Source organism: Empidonax traillii, unplaced genomic scaffold (genome assembly GCF_003031625.1).
Source record: "Empidonax traillii isolate 1590-97213 ecotype Southwest subspecies unplaced genomic scaffold, ASM303162v1 scaffold80:size1517328, whole genome shotgun sequence".
Classification (NCBI taxonomy): domain Eukaryota; kingdom Metazoa; phylum Chordata; class Aves; order Passeriformes; family Tyrannidae; genus Empidonax; species Empidonax traillii.
This window is the reverse complement of record NW_020955273.1, coordinates 875098-892444: the sequence shown is the minus strand read 5'-3', so window position 1 is coordinate 892444 and position 17347 is coordinate 875098. Positions and strand designations below refer to the sequence as shown.

General features: G+C 34.3%; 1 protein-coding gene across 8 annotated transcripts in view; it reads right to left on the bottom strand.

Annotated features, from left to right (window-relative positions):
- Positions 1-17347, bottom strand: part of FOXP2 (forkhead box P2) — a 406115-nt gene that overhangs the window by 93365 nt on the left and 295403 nt on the right. Inside the window, exon 2 of one of the 8 annotated variants that reach the window (XM_027880945.1) lies at positions 10416-10538. The exons of the other annotated variants lie outside the window; for them this stretch is intronic. The gene's annotated coding sequence lies outside the window, so the exon portion shown is untranslated. The remainder of the gene's footprint in view (positions 1-10415; positions 10539-17347) is intronic. 8 annotated transcript variants of the gene reach the window in all.

Below are 17347 nucleotides of genomic sequence, written 5' to 3'. Positions count from 1 at the left end.
CCGACCGGGAATCGAACCCGGGTCTCTGCAGTGACAGCGCAGTGTATTTTATAGCTGTATACAAGGCCAAAACATTAACAAAATTTTCCTACTGGATACAGAAATAATCTTCAGATACTATAAATGGATAAAACTTACTGCTTGCTTGATACAAATTACACTGCCAACAATAAAGTGCATTTGAGAGAAAAGAAATCACTTTCCCATCAAGTGACAACTTTATTTGCAGCAGGGGGGAGAATGCCTCTGGAAAAGCCCTCCATTGAATTTTTCGTTGTTGCAGCTTGTGCTGGAGCTGGCTGTACAGGAACTATTCTCAAATACTGTACTGACACAAAATGAAATGCTGAAAGAAACTTATGCACAGTGTGATATTCCTTACCTAAGATATATTGTGAGCTAACAGAGGTGACATTTGAAATACTGGACTAGGTCTTCCCTGTACTTAAAAAGGCAGAATTACAAAAAAATCTGTGCTGATTTTTCCCACTAAATGGTTTGCTTGAGGGTCTTCTGCAAAAGTAATACCTAAGTCTACAGGAAGAGAACACACATATTAAGTTTTCGATAGGTATCTGTCCTTACTTAATACTGCAACTCACTTTAGTTGCAGGCTTCAAACAAGACCTTCTCCCCTCTACAATACTCAAAAAGCAGTGTTGGTTTTTGGGGGTAAAAAGGCACAAGGGACTGTGTATGAGAATGTATTCTAGAACCTCAAAAACCTGACTTTGTGATTTTTAAAAATTTCCCTTTAAATATATGTAAATGACACTTCCTGAATTACAGCTTATTTCTGCTTTGTAACATAGACATTGAAGGGAGTTCATGTACATTTTTAATACATTTTCTGCAGCCCACAATGAGAATTCTCCTTTTCTAATGGGATTCCACCTTTTACAAAAAAATTAAAAAACCCAAAACTGTGCAAAACAAAACCAAAACATGTAAAGGATGCCTCTAAAACTCTAATGAAGCTGCTTGCAACATTAAATGAATATACAAGACAAGCATCTCTAGGCAAACCTTCTACCAAATAATAATAAAAACTTCCATATTTTAAATGCTATCTTTAACCTCAGAGACATTGTTCACATGAACATCCACATTTTCTATTAAATTGCTACTTTTAGACAGTACTCTGTGTAGTATGATCCTCTTAATCCACAATTCAGGACTGATAATCATTCTTTCCTTTGTACATTTCTAGGAATCTGCTGAAATGCTTGACTGCCTAAACTAGGGTAATTTCCTTTATGCAGTTGTAAATTAAATTTTGTAGAAGAGGAGAGTGATTTAAAAAAAATTCCTTTTAAGAAACTTAATGCATCAAATAAAATTCAAGAGGTAGAGACATTCACAGCTCTGTAGGAACATAGAGAGACAGAAAAAAAAAAAGAAGTGACAATTTTACAGTTACATCATATGTGCTTTCCTCACCCAAGCTGACATATAATGTAGGATATTTTATATAAACACAGAGCTCATGTTACTTTTATCTTGGAATACTTCTTTCTCATGTCTTGAATACAACAATGAAGAACATTGACTGATTCATAAATATTTCCTCCTGCTTATCGGTCATTTTCCTTAGAAAAATGAAAGTTGTTTACTTTATATCCTGTCAGTTCAAACTGTGCCAAAGTGACTAAGTCCAGTAAAATAAATAATACACTCCCTGAAAAAAACACACGACCAAAAAATAAATTTGAATAAAAGAAGCTACAGGAATTTAAAAAAAAAATAAATAAAAAAGAAAAAATTATGACCTTACTATTGTGTTCATTAGTAAGCACTGAAAAGATAAACAGATCACAATTCTAGGCAACAACTTAAAGAACGTAGTAACTATTTTTAATTAATAGTAACATTAGACAACATATTTATATGAAGTTGCAATATATATGTAGAAAACTTTCTTTAAAAAGTACTTTTTTATCACTTAATAATTTAACCATATAATTCTTAACTCTACCAAATATTTTAAAGATAGGGAACACCAAATTGGCAGAAGTCCATAAAAATCCAATTAATGATTTGGATTCTCTGACAAGCTGTCCAGATAAAAGTTCTGCTTTAGATGTTTTTCACACAAATGAAGGTTTTGAAATGAATATATAAAATTTCATTCCTAGTTTGATCTGTACTTCACACATTTGTGTGGATGTTTTTAAAAAGGTCCAGCCACTACACATGTTGAGACTCTGAAGCACTAAACCAATACCAAACCAAAGTCATTGCTTATTCACCATGTAGACCTTGACTTTATTACCTGGTTGTTCTTGATAGAGCTGAACGAGATCTTTCAAAGAGATGACAATGATACTACCAAGGACTGTAATTTGAGCTGCAGTTTTTCTCCGATACAAATGAAACCAGTCCCTATTTCACATCATATTACACAGAGAAAGCATATGAAGTCAGGCTAAGGACTTGTACTGATTGCATGTTTTCACATAATTTTCTTCAAACACACATAGAGGACTGAAAACTCGTTATTCATTTATTTCTACAATTTTTTTTGTAATCTGAACTCTCCCTTAAAGCACCTTGACAGTTAAAGAGCACATCATATTAAAAAAATAATTTATATTTAGACAGGAAAAAAAGGATAAAAGGCTCTATTGTATAATTCCATACTTTTCTAGCAGCAATACATAAAACAAAACTTAGGTAAGTGAATTCTGAGTTCATATATTTTCATATGGAAATTTCATCCAATTGTCAAACTCACTGGCTTCAGAGTTCCACCCTGCCATTCAGTCCAAAAGATTCCTTTCAACTTAGTATAGATCCTGAAGGATCAGCAGTTTGGAAAGCTAAGAGGGAAAGGCACAATGTTTGAAGAGCCTTTTTTCTACTTAACTGTAAAATAAGAAAAGACCCCCAAATTTAAAAAGGTCAGTCATTATTTTCATTTGAACAGCAGTGATAAATGTCAAAGTGGTTTGTTATAAGTAAGCTTGTAAAGTAACTATTTAAAGCATCCATATGCCACTATAAGCACCTGAGATAAGTACCCTGAAAGAAACAGACATGAAAGTACTTGATTTAGTATGAAGACTTTTGCAAATAAATTGAGAAACTCCTCCTTCAGGGATTCAATTCGAATCCCACAGATGCAATAATTAAACACACTTCATGTGAAGTTGGTCAGGTACTGATATGCACTGATATACAAGGTGGCTTTGTACTCGAGCATTGAGCAAAAACAATTATTTACACTTAAATCATCTTAATGCATGAAGTAATGGTATTTCCATTTTACAGGTGGGAAAAGTGAGTCACATAGATTACGGACGGCTTGCTCAAAATTATTTGTCATATTAGCAGCGTTGGATAACAAAATTCAGAAGATAAATCCACTCGTTATACATTTAAAAATTCTGTTCTGTGGGTAAAAAGACATGAATTACAGTGCCTAGACTAAAAACAATAAGCACTTTCAACTTCACTGAAACCTAAAGAGCTGTAGGCTCTTACCTCCATGTTAGGTCATATTAGAAGCATTCAAAAGCAAAGCAAGCCATAAGAAATTCTGAGCACATTTACAAAGGGCTGTACTCTGGCCCTATTTGTGTATTACTCTTTCCATGAGTACAATGTAACTGTACTGGTTTATACAATACTTGTAGCCAAAATAAAATGGTTATATCCAGATTGCTACAACACCTGCAAGGTACAGATTAGGATCACAGATGGCTTGTATGAGACAGTGCCTCTTGGCCTGTCCTAAGTGTAGGTGTGAACATAAACGGGAGGGCAGGAAGAATGATAAAAATATTTTCTGACCACAGCATATTTGAACAAAAATAATCTGCTCTAACTGAAATTTCACATCAGAAACCAGCAAACAGATTTCCATCTAAATTATTTTGTCAACAGCATAGTGGTATCCTTGCTAACCTTATTTGGCATCAGTGAATAATTAGATACACAGGGGTGTGACTCCAATTGAAGGTGTTGGCATTGTATCACTCTGTGAAAATATTAGCTATGAGGTTAACTCCAATTTTCTCTTCTTTAATTAAATGCACATGGTACTAATGAGGTAACCTACTGTTCCTTGATAGCACTAATTAGCTAAGAGGAGAGCACACTCTCACACTGCAATTTAAACCTAAAAATAAGGTTGAAATATGGTAATTGCAGGCAATTTAAAACAGTACAAGTTGTAGAACTAGTCATAATAAGGAAAACCGACTGCTTTACAGCTCTGCAGCTGTAACTTTGGTTAAAATCAAAATACCTCACACAATTTTAGAATGATTTGGCAAAATATCCACCAGACCCCTCAAAAATTGTTACTTAATTCACAATATACAATATAAATGAAAAAAATAAAAAGAAAAAAGCCAGGAATTTTCCCAAACACTTTGGAATTGCATTTGTAGAGGTTTTAAGCAGCTGTAGTTTACACTGATGCCAATAGAGTCCTGGGTACTCAACCAAAAGTCTGGCCCTAAGATTAGAATTTAGAACGGGGGAAAAAAGTAGTAAGGAAGCATGTTTTCTTTGGTGAAAGTACATTTTACAGAACAAACCTGTGATTCTATCTACAACTTCGAAGTTCCTCAAATAGCAACATTTTGTACTGTAAGATCATGCGTATTCTTTATGAGGTAACATAATAGATGGTTCAGCTTAGCCACTGAATTGTAGACAAAGTTGCATAGCACATTAATTTGCAATAGCAATTTTAAATTTCTTGCTTTAAAGCTCCAACTGTTCAGCAGAGAAGATGAATAGTCTTTCTCCTATACAAGCTATTTTGCTGACTAATCATAGAATCATAGAATTAACTGGGTTGGAAGAGACCTCTGAGATCATCAAGTCCAACCCTTGATCCAACCCCACTGTGATTACTAGATCATGGCACTCGGTGCCACATCCTGCCTCATTTTAAAAACCTCCAGGGACAGTGAATCCACCACCTCTCTGGGCAGCCCATTCCAGTGCCAAAGAACTTCTTTCTAATAGCCAATCTAAACCTCCTCTGGCAGAGCTTAAGCCCGTGCCCTCTTGTCCTGCTGCTGATTGCCTGGGAGAAGAGACCGACCTCCACCTGGCTACAACCTCCTCTCAGGTAGTTGTAGAGAGTGATGAGGTAATGCATGGAATGACAGTGTCCTGAGCTTTGGCAGAGATAGACTGCCTTTCTTTAGTATTTCTTTTCTCCTTTATTGAAAGAGAGTAGCAATGCAAAGAAGATAAAAGGATTACAAAATAGTAATCTTTAAAAAAGACACAAATTGGAGATCTTTACTGAATATAGGTACAGGAAAAACCTCGAACTGAATGGAAATAGCACCTCCCACATGACCAAAATGATTAATCTTATTTTCTGATTTGCTAGAGAAAATAAACAATAAGGAAAGTGATAAGACATATGTTGTCATTCCATAAAGAAATATAATCTGTATTTATAGATATGAATGCATGTTGCACATCTTATAATCAGCAGACTTCCATAAGGCATAATGAATTAGAAATAAAAAGTCTATAAGTTGTCTGACTTTACAATACATCTTTTGTTTTAATTTTAAGCAATTATATATGCACACAGTTCATTTTTCAGGTGTTGAAAATTTAATTCCCCTTTAGAATTATTAGATCAATGCTGTAGTGTGATCCAGCTTCCTAATTCAAGTCAATAAAGCTATACTACACAATGGTCCAAGAAATGTCCATTTCACATTTCCTAATACATTATTACTACTGATAGATTTTCCTCAAGGACCCCAGCTATGATGTGCTACAAGAAGAGTGCAAGAGTAATCAAAAGAGTTACTAATGTCTCTTTTGCTAGGAGATTCTTAGCGATATCAGAGAATCTGCTAGTAGTATTTACAGGTTACATGAGTGGATGGACTATTTTCAGTTGTGGAGGAGAGTAAAAGACCCCCAAGTGCCCTTGCCAGTCTAAGTTGTACATCTGATTTATCCTGATTCCAACTCAGTGACTGATTTAATTCTGCATGTGTAAGCAAGACTACTTAAATGATAATGCAGATGTTGAGGTAGCTACCAGTATCTGTGCACCTCAACAGAGCAAACCGTCATTCACTCTTGAAACCAAAACTTCTCTCCATGAGAAAACCTGCATGCTGTGCATGTAAACAGTATTGGTCCTGACTTAGGCAACTACAATGATATAAATAGATGCAAACATGCCCAGATTCAGTCCTACTTACATGATTTTCTGTATGGCCAAGGAAATTGCTGGTATTCCACATAAAAATGCTGCCTTAAATGTGTATTTACTAAAGATAATAAAGACTACTGAAGTAGTTGTTGATTGGGTTTTTTTTAATAATACTTATTTAAAGGTAAAGAAATGCTTTTATTTGATATCAATACATTTAACATCAAGTTCACAGCTGCCTTTATAGAGAGGAACAGGGACACAAACATGCAGGTATTCTGCCTGTCCTATTTCAATAACTAAACTAACTTGTCCCATAATAGCAGAAGTGTGAGTGGTTATTTGGCTTGCTCACAGAAAGTTAGGAAACAAAATTAGAGTGCAAAGACATGTATATGGCTGTAATCCATCCATCTCTGGAACATCTTGTGGAAGAAGATCAAGGAATTGGAGCAGAAATAATCTCTTATTCCATAAATACCTCAAAAAAATTACTAAAAACTCATATCTTAAAATCCCTTAATTATTTTCTCAAGCTTGTGGTCAGAAGAGCCATACAATTAAAAATAATGTGAAAGTAATTACTAGTGCAAATAATTTAAAAAAAGTTAAAACTTAAATAACTTCAAGTAAGTGTCAATTACACAGTGCAAGAAGTGTTAAAAAGAGATTAGCGTGACTGGAAGGCACTTTTTTGTCTTTTTATTTGCTATTTTTTGCTCATTTTTTCAGTCTTTTTTTTTTTTTTCCTGAACCTCTAAAGAATTCCCATAGAACTCTAGGAGAAATGTAATAGAGTCAAGACAGCTTTGGTCACATTCCTACTGTTTTAAAGCAGTGCTTATAAGGGTGATGGAATCATTCAGCTCTCCAATACACATAATCTTCTTTGTGTAACAATGTCCAAGTTGCCTCTCAGTTTCTGAGACAGAAAGCACAACTATGGTGAGTTCTAAGTGACATTGGAAGGCACTCATATTGCACAGCATGCATAACATTTCTTCATGCAAACATCTCCAATGACAACCAGTCAAGTGGAAGTAAAAACTTTTCTAAATGCAAAGATAATTAACCCCACAATAACATCCTACTGAAATGATGCATATAATTCAAATTGATTAGAAAAAGAGGTTGCCATTTTATCTGGTTGATAGTTGTATTTTAAAGTGATACAGTCAGGCTAACCCTAAAGAAAAGCTTTATCATCTTCAGCTTACATGATGAAGTTCCTGCCAGTCCTTTCTTTCTTAAATAGTTTGTATTCCATTAAGAGTGTACTAATAACTGAATGAAAGATTTTATAGGTAGGTAACACGTTGTGAAGCAAACAGTTACCAGTTAAACGCCCCGTAAACCACTGCAATTTTAAATAATTTGCTAAAGGATGACTTTACTGAACATAAAGTCATTCCCCTTCTTGAAGAGTGATTTAGAGAAAAATAACTCAAATGAATTAAGAGCTGTTTTCTTGAAATGTCTTGCTTACACCTTCTAGGTTGTTCTCATGAAGACATCGGTTGAGCCCTGAAGATAGTGAAATGGAAGAAATTTGATGCCATACGGTACTGCACTGAACTCAATAACTATAGGTTTTTTTCTTTTTTCCTGAAACACACCAAGAAATCAAAACAAGGGTTTCCTTTTTTCCCTTTATTTCTTTTTTTTTTTTTTTTTTTTTTTGCAAACAGATAGGAAAGCCCATCTGAGCCAAAACCATAAGAAACAGAAAAGCAGGAAGACCTTGTTCTAGTCTTGTTTGCCTGGTAGCCAGCTGTTGGCAGTCAGTGCCTTCAGCCTCTGCTTCCTGAGAAGCAGAGATTTTCTCAACTGTTTGGCCCAGATTCCCAGTCGAAAGTATGCACCCAGTGCAAAAAACTCAGTTTCAAATATTTGGTCTACCTAATTGGCAGCATATAAAAAAGTGTACTGTATATATATATAGTGTATATATACATACATATGTAAAAACAAGTATTTTCTTTTAACAGAATATAATTTGCTATGAATCAACATCATGTGCAAAAGATATAAGGAAGAAAATACACTAACACTTAGAATCATAGTGTTCTGTGATTTTTATACCAGGTAACTTTTGTTAACTAGGTTCATAATATAAGAAAACAAAAAGTTCCCACAATTTCCTAATCTTGGACATCCTTTGATACCAACTCCCTCTGATCTAAAAATAACATAAAGCTTAGCCAATCATTTAAAAATCTATGCATACTAGCAACATGAGGTAAATAATGTTTAAAAATGTATATTTAACTCAGATACCCAGATTGTTTAAATAGAGTAGGTCTTGGGAAGTAAAAAATCCTTTTTAAACACATTTTCTCTCTGATGTATACTTTTTAGGGATTTACAGTGAACAAGGCAAAAAGTCTATAAAAGTTTGTAAATATAAAGTAAATGGTTGAAGGAGATCAAATATTGTCTTACTAAAGGGGTATGTGAAATAAAAAAATAACAAAGAAATATGAGTTCATTAGTTCTATGAATTAGATTTTAAAACTGCATCATAGATATATTTTTCTAAAGAAGATAAAGCAGATTATGTTTATATATAAAATAAATTGCTACACAAGAAAATGTCACATTTTAGAAATGTTTCACCATATGCTAGAAATTTCTCCTTTATAAGCTCATTATCCAATAGTAGCTCTCAAGAATAAAGCTCATTTACATGTAAAATAAGAGTATGGTCTACTCTTTAAAGGCACAGTGATAAACACACCAATTTCACAATTACATTAATATGAGTATTTGCATAATCTGCCTTCTACACCTGTTCTTAATTTGAAGCAGCTGCAGAACAAATCACACCACATAATCTGAATATGCCAAGGAGTCACATAAACACTCCAACCCTTCTTATCAAGTTTTCATTTTGTTCTGTTTGCATGCTTGTTTTGAATTTACATGAACCTATACAAAAAAGCTTTTCGGTCGGACAATTTATATTCACCAGAGATAAAATACAGAGGCTAAACTGCCTTTTTTGTTGTTTGCCTTTTTTTTTTTTTTCTCTGTTTCCTGTACCAATGAACATTTAATTTCCATGGCTAGATGAACAATGCATAGACACTCAACATTTTACAGCTTATTGCACTAGATACACCTCCTGTGAAGTGTGTTAAAAACATCTGCAGTCACCACATAGTACAATAAAAGCGTGCCAACAAAATCCTTATGCTCTAAGCAAAATAAGAAGGAATGGTCACCACTTAATTTTCTTTCAAAATCACTGCTTTCCACTTTTTGGAAAACTCTGAGCTTTGTGCCAGCAGCATGAAAGGGACAACAAAACCACAGTTGACTGATAATTCGAAATGACAGTTCAAACACTAATGACACATTCTTCCTACACGTATGCTGCTCCTTTTTTGATATACAAACAAGAAATAATTGAGTAATTTAATACATTGACTCTCTTCCTATGCATTCTGACTGTCATTAGGCCCCATTCTGTAATGTTTAACTCATTCAAACAGAAGAAAGATGACAGAAAGGCAGCACATGTGGGAAATAACTGAATACATCACACATGCCTGATACAGAGATGATCGTGAAGGATAATGCCAAATGTTGTCTGCAACCTCTAAACTGATGGTTTTGCTAAAAGCAGAGAAGACTCTTTGTTTCAGAACAAATACTTAGATGAATATGTTTCTGACCTGGGATCCATGATCAAATACTATGCTACACATAAAATTCACATCACCAAAATAAAGTCCAGTTATAAATTGTTGGGCCAGATTTGAACAATCTCAGTGTTTCTGACACTGAATCATCACCCAATCATGGGAGCTTTGTAATACAGGGTATCAGCTCCTCTGGTGGCTATCAAAAAGTGTAAAAGTTTTTATATTAAAGTGATAATAGAGATAACTGTACTTTCCACGATTCTTTCAGTGTAGAAAATAGTATGGCATCTGCCTGAAGCTGTCACGTCAACATGAGTTGACACTGCTTTTCCAGTTCTTGCGTTAGAGCACAAAAAGCTGGGGATCTTAACTGTCAGCAAAATCAGGCATCGCAACAGAGAAAAATGACAACCAATCTGGACAAGATGTAGGACCACAGTAAGCTGTCATCAGAAAAAAAAAATGGGCAAAGAATTAGACAAATTATTTTGAGAATTTTTGATATTAAGATTGTGTATATTTAATTTAATAGTAATCAATTTCCTGTAACACAAAAAAAAAGGAAAAAAGATTTTGTAAAAGAGAGACATTCTACACTGTGAAGCAGAGGCCACACTGCATACCTCCTGAGAATCATTTACTTTGATACAGATGTCTGGTACTTCCTAGTAGGTGACTTAGCAGGATTCTGGACTGGGAAATTTCTTCCTATTCCTTTCTTCCTCCAAATATTTAGCCTCTCCAGGCTAAAAAGAAATAAAACAAATTTCAAAATTTAACATTATTTTATAGATTGACTGGATGAGATACTGCATCAGTCTTTGCTGAGCATGGTTTTAAGCACACTAAGAAACGTCCCCGTAGCTGAGTCAAATGACTCAGAAAGTCTCTGTGCTGATGTAGCAGAAGAAATTGCACTGTTTGCTATAGCCCTACCCAATCAGATAGACATGTCAACTAATATTTATACCTCTAGACACCACATAACACAATCACACATACACTTACAAAAGAAAATAAGAAAGAAAAGTTAAACAGCTCAGCACATTAAAGCAAGGTTTGTACATCCATAATACCCAGTTTGGGAAGCAAAGGACCTCCTGATGTTAAACACTACCAGAAACCAGGATTCTGCTAAAGAACAAATAAAAAATAAAAGTCAAAAATCTAATACCTCTACCAATATAATAACATGTAGAAACTGGATAACACGCCCAACATATTGCAAATCTTTTAATATTAGATTAAAAGACCTGATATGTGCATCAAATGACACAACATGATACCTACATCAATTTGTTTATAGGTCATTTCCAATGCAAAGCTGTATTGTCATTTTAAGACTCAGAAAATTCTTGAAAGAAGTCTCTGTGGAGTTTGGTATGCACACTTTTCCATGAGCGTTATAAAAGCAGCCATTCTTCCTGATGAGGTTTTCAGTTCCCTTCATATTTTTCCTAGTGATAAACACTCTTATCAAAGCAAGAGTAGGACGGGGAGAGGGGAGAGCTGATAAGCAGAAAAACTGGTACAATCTTTTATCTAAAATTAGCCTCAACATAAGAGATGTAAATCATAAATTGCCCCCTAGGAGTAAGATCATGCCCTAATCTTTCATATATGTCTTATGGTTAAGGTGAGTCACTTAATCATACCCATACAAAGTTCTCCTTGGATCTCTCAGGGTAGAAACATAGACATTGGTCTTAGGAAAAAGGAAACCCAAAATATTTTTTAATATCTTCTACCTCCCAGTGCAATTTCTTTGCTGTTTTTGTCAGAGCTGGAAGAAAACCAGAAGGGATATAATTGTTCTCAGTGAGATCAAACATATGGAAGATTCACTTTTACATTGAACAACTAGTTTTTAAATATATATCTGATATTTTAATTAGCAAACCAGTATACCCAGAAACATACCACATATATGAAATACAACAAAAATGCCTCAACTGCATATGTTCTGCCACTAACTTACTCCTTGTCATGCTCTTTTAGTACAAACTTACTTAGCTTTCTACGACATTGAAATTAGGCTTATTTCAGAACAGGACAGTTAATAATACACTTGGTTTTTGTCTATTTTCATAGCACTATTTTATATAAGGTGGTATGCGGACTATACCCCACAATAAAGTTAAAATTAGCAATTATACCTAATTTTAATACAGTGTTTCATGCCTGCTTTCACCAACTTAATAGAAGATGATAAACTGATACATCAAAAGAACAGAACCTACTTTAAGAATTGTGTTGTGTTTTTTTTAAATACTCCCTTCACTTCTACAGAGGGCAATCTTTTTCTCCTTTTTATTTGCTGTAGGCTACTTGAATGGGAACTGAAGATATAAAATGTAGAAGATCCTTTTCCCTTCCTTACAACTGGAAAGACACTGCAGTCCTGTATCTAGGATCAAGAATCTAAAGATCTGGGCTTCACTGCCTGCATGGTTGAAGTAGTAACATAGCAATAAACTAATGGAAGAGCTATATATCTGCTTCCAGTGGAACTGAAGTATTACCTTTCCCTTTTTGAAGAGCCCTTTTTTATTACTTTCATATCATGATACATGTTGAGCATCTGATTGACTCTGTGGTGTTAGAAAGTGGTAAGATAGCTTGAAATTGTTTGAGGGCTTAACTAATTTTCTTGAGCTTGATCAGATTAATCCAATCTTTTCAACACAATGCAGAGTAATCATAGTTAGCAAAATGCACACTGCATCATCCTGATGTCAGTATTGTATCACAAAGCAAATTGTTCCTTAAGAGGTTGGACTGGGAAAGGTTAGATATTTTTATGGCTTTTAGTCTTCAAAGTACAACTAAAAGTAGTTGTGAGAAGTCCGATGGACTGTGATTTGCTGGTGGAACCAGCACGTTCACTTGGATAGCCAAAAGCAAGTCATCAGGAATTAAAATATGTTAAAATCCACTTCTGGATAGTGTTTTAAGAGACAGAAGAACCAAACAGTAATTTAGCCTACTGGGCTGCCTTTATAGTGGTCAATACTCAGTGCCCAGAGAGAACAACCACAGTGACATAAAAACACAGAGATGGGTTCCAGAGCTTGGATATATATTGCTTGAAAACCTATATCATCCTTTCAGTTTAATTTCATGTCTTACTCCATGAAGTGCAAGAGAACAGCTACATCCTGTGAACCCTCAGTACTTGTAGCTGTAGCTAAAAGGTAACTCTACAGCCATAAAATACAAAAGATGAACTGCTAGAGATGGAGGGATAATAAAAGAGCAGAGATACCTTAGGATCTGTATGGATCATATCTCCTTCTCCTTTACCCACTATTATTCAAAACTTGAGCCAGTGGATTTTGGTATTCCCTGAAAAGTGTAAATTATGTATACCTATACCTTGTACTCACACAGTTGGGCATGAAATACACTCAGAGATGTACGAGTATAAACTAGCTGCCTGCTGTTCAGTCCCACTTCAATAGGTACGTCAATGATGCATGTCTCCGTGGGCCTCTGCGGTTCTTTTGCCTCCTTGCACTCTGTTAGTGGTGCCCGAATGCACTGTATGCTCTCTGGGTATCTGACTCACATGTAAATAATACAAGAAGATCCAAATCTCTAACATAAAGCTGTTCATAACTACTAAGAAGAATAAAGTAAAAGTTTCATCCTAACAATGAGATCAATACTGAGGATGAAATCTACTGCATTTTAAGTTTAAGAACAGTGGGTGTTTGATCGTGGGCTGCTAGTCAAGCCAAGTGTCTAGATAAAACAATTCCTCATTGTTTTTTCTCTACGAGAGGAAGCACACTAACTATGATTCTAAAAAGTATATTCTTCTTATGTAAAACAAACTGAAAATTAATAATTAATAATAACACTAAAAATGTTGATACGTAATGAAATGAAAATCACAACAATAAACGTCCCAGAACGAAAAGAGGAAGATCAACTTATTCACCATTTTTGTGGCACCACTCTAAAGGCTCTGTGGTTTTGGTGTAATCAAGGGAAAAACAAGGACACTATAAAATGATCTGCCAGTTAAAACTAAGGTTTTCAAAACCTTTTTAGAATTTCTGTTGACAGTTTTACAGACGAAAAGAAATGACTTAAGCAGCAATGATTCTTCCATGAAATAGAATTCTGTTTGTGAGTTCATCCTAAAATCTTTGACATTCACAGAGGTTTAATTGAGAACCAATTTCTGTGTAAATCATGTATCAACGTCTCTGATACATTTAGATCCCACCTTAACTACAAAAGAGGTGCAATTCTGCTATCAGTAAAATTAGAGTTTTAAAAAAGCTGAATGATTCCACATATAATAAAAGCATTATCGAATAATTTTGTGCATTTTCATTAAACCAGAACTTATTTTTAAAGACGACGCCATTACTGTATTCAAACCTTTCCCAAAGCACTTCCTGTAACTTCTCTCTTACTATACTTATAATAAAGATAAAAAAATCCAAAAAATCAAATGAAATTTGATAAATATCTTATATTGACAGTACAAGTCCTATAATCAATTGGCAGGTTTTAATATTTCAATTTATCTTGACAATGTTGCCAAGGTCCCAGAGGATTAGGAAATCAGTCTTAATAGCTACTTTTAAACAGTACTATTTCTGGAAGTATTTCAGGACACTATTAGTTACAAATATTAAGGCTGATACAATAGCACTTATGTTTGTTAACTGCAAATATTCTAAAGAATCATACTCAAATTCATAATTATTTGTTTCTAGAGGTATTAGGTGGAGTATTACAGTACAAACTGTACCACCCCTGTCCAATTACAATGATTGAATACTCACTCAAAGAACTCTAAGCAAGTATTCTTTACCCAGAAATAAACCCCAAACCAGAACAAAACAAAACATTTTCCTAGACTAAACTACTTTGCAAGATGTTAAATTACCATGACTTTTCTTAATGTGGAAAAGAGCCCCTCTCTTAATCTTGACTCTGAGACTTATTGGGTCAGATTATATGCCAGGCCCTAAAATCATTACAATAATAACGATGGGCTGTTAGACTAATTCACTTTATTTTCAGGCAGTGTGAGACAACCACCTCAACACTATAAACACTCTAAACCATTATGAATGTAGGTATTTTTGGAAGAAAAAAATATTTTAAAAATTGGTGGTGTTTTTTAAAAATAAATTCTGATTCTTGTTACATTTGCTGTGAAGAGCAAATTAGTTTTGGAATTAAAGCCTTCCTACTAAAAATATCCATATTTATTAAGTCAATGGTATTTCTTATAAGTCTTACTGATAATTATGAAGGCAATACATTTTTGTATCCAATAGCCTGAAAAAAGTAGACTATATAAAATGATGTGAAAGCTACAACTACTTAGATTATGCTTATAGAAATAACTATCTTATGTTGGAATGTAACAAGTGAGGATTAAAATAACCAAAATGGCCATACACTGAAAGTGATTTTAAATAGATGAAATACAGTGAACTTAGTATGGTACCTACATTTTACTATAGGCCAGTTACTATCGAGTCTTCAGTGTTCTCTATTCATGAAACAGGCCATAAGGACAATAAAATTAACTTTTGAAAAAATAATAAACTATCATGTTCTTTAAGGTATTTCATGTAAATTTTATAATTTCAAGAAGGCATTAAAATCCCTTTAAAATAATCTGTTGATATGATGTACCATGCTCATTGAAAGATCAGCACACTATTCTCTTCCTTTTTCATTTAGATGATGGACATAAGACTAAGGAAAAAAAAATTCTAAGTTCTTCAACACATGACCATGTTTTTTCTTGTATTTTTAAATATTTATTAGAATTTGCTTTTTAAATTACATTTTTGAAAGACATCTAGCTTATACAATAGCCCAGCCCTATCCTCCCATTTTCTTTTCCATGGGTGAAGTACAAGACCCCTGTTATTACAGAAGGATTGCAGTTTGGCATTTTTTCTTCCTCACCAGGAGTATGGGTTAAGTCCTTACTAATCAAGAGATATTTTTTTGTATATGCCAACATCAATCACCATTTGCATCTAAATTTCCATTATTAACTCCCCTTCAGATACTATGCTCTCAAACTGAAGCTATTCACAGTATCCCACCTGTTCCTAAAACAGAAACATACATTATTTTGCCAATGACTTCACACAACATATTCTATTAGGAAATATTTTACTTTAATTTGGTAAATTGATTTTTCATAAGAATCCAGCCCATAACTATCTGTGCAATACAGTACAGCTGTATCAATTTAGAAATCACTTCTACAAGCACAGAGTTGATTTTTGATATTTTTTTTTCTGACATTGGGTTACTACATTCACTCTCCTCAATACTGTGGAGGCTGTCTTTCCTATAAGACTGAAAGTATATTTATTGAATAAATGGATTTACTGTGAACACTTGAGGGAAAATCTCATTCTTCATTTATACTTCAGGTTCTTGGTATGATCCTTGAAGCATACTGATGTTGCTGACACACTTTACAGTTCCCTTTGTACATATATTATTATGCGATTGCTTTTCAAAGCTTCACATAATCAAGTAGTAAAGCACTGAAGTAGTGTTTAGTAAATTTTTTACCATTAATTCTATTTCATAATACCTTCATCTGTTTGTCTGAAGAAAAGCACATTAGGAGCATAAGAAGGCATAAAAAGACTTCGAATATCAAAGTGGCAATTGCTGGACAACCCCCTTTCACAACAAGATGGCCTGTTATGCTTTTCCACAGTACTGTGTGACTGCTTTTTCAGCAGCACACATAGTAAAGCTTTTCTTCTATAGCATTACTGTGAACTGTACCATCATTTGGATTATTTTAACAGTTTTTAATACAATTTTGCATGTATACATTCCAAGTGAAGGCAAACTAAAATTAACACCAATGTTGATCTTGCCATACTTTCAGACTACTCACACCCCCAGTAAAGTCAGCCTGCTTGGTAAAGCAACTGGACCATAATGACACAAACTGCAAAATGTCTAACAATTAGAAAATGTCAAGTAAAGAGTTCAATTCACAAAACAAAAATTAATCTGAAAAGTATGGAAAGTAATCTGCTCAAGGAATGCCTTGAATGACCATGGAGAAAGACTGAATTTTCATGTGCAAAGTTGCATACTCTGCTATTGACTGAAGAACCTTCATTATTTAGTCACAGAACTTTGGTTTTGTCAGAAAATTTCCTTGACTTTTATAATTGCCTGATGAAATGAAAAACCTTCTGGTTGGAAAAAAAACAAAGAGACTTTCTCCTTAATAATAAATTAACTAGATACAATTTTTAAAAATCCACACCCATCTAGAGTATTCACAGAATATTTTGTCAAGTTGCTTTTCCTGCTTTGGTAATTTCTAAATCAACGTACACTAATGCGTTTTTCAAATTCAAGAGTATCAGGAGACCCTTGCATGAGTGGCGAGATCCTAAACTGGCACAATTAGGGCCCTGCCTGGGAGCAGATCCCTTAATAGAGCCGCACACTGAGTGCTGAACCATTCACACATTCCCTCTCAGCTCTTCACAAGCTTTTCTGGGCAATGAGCCAGCTGGTAAGAGAATCA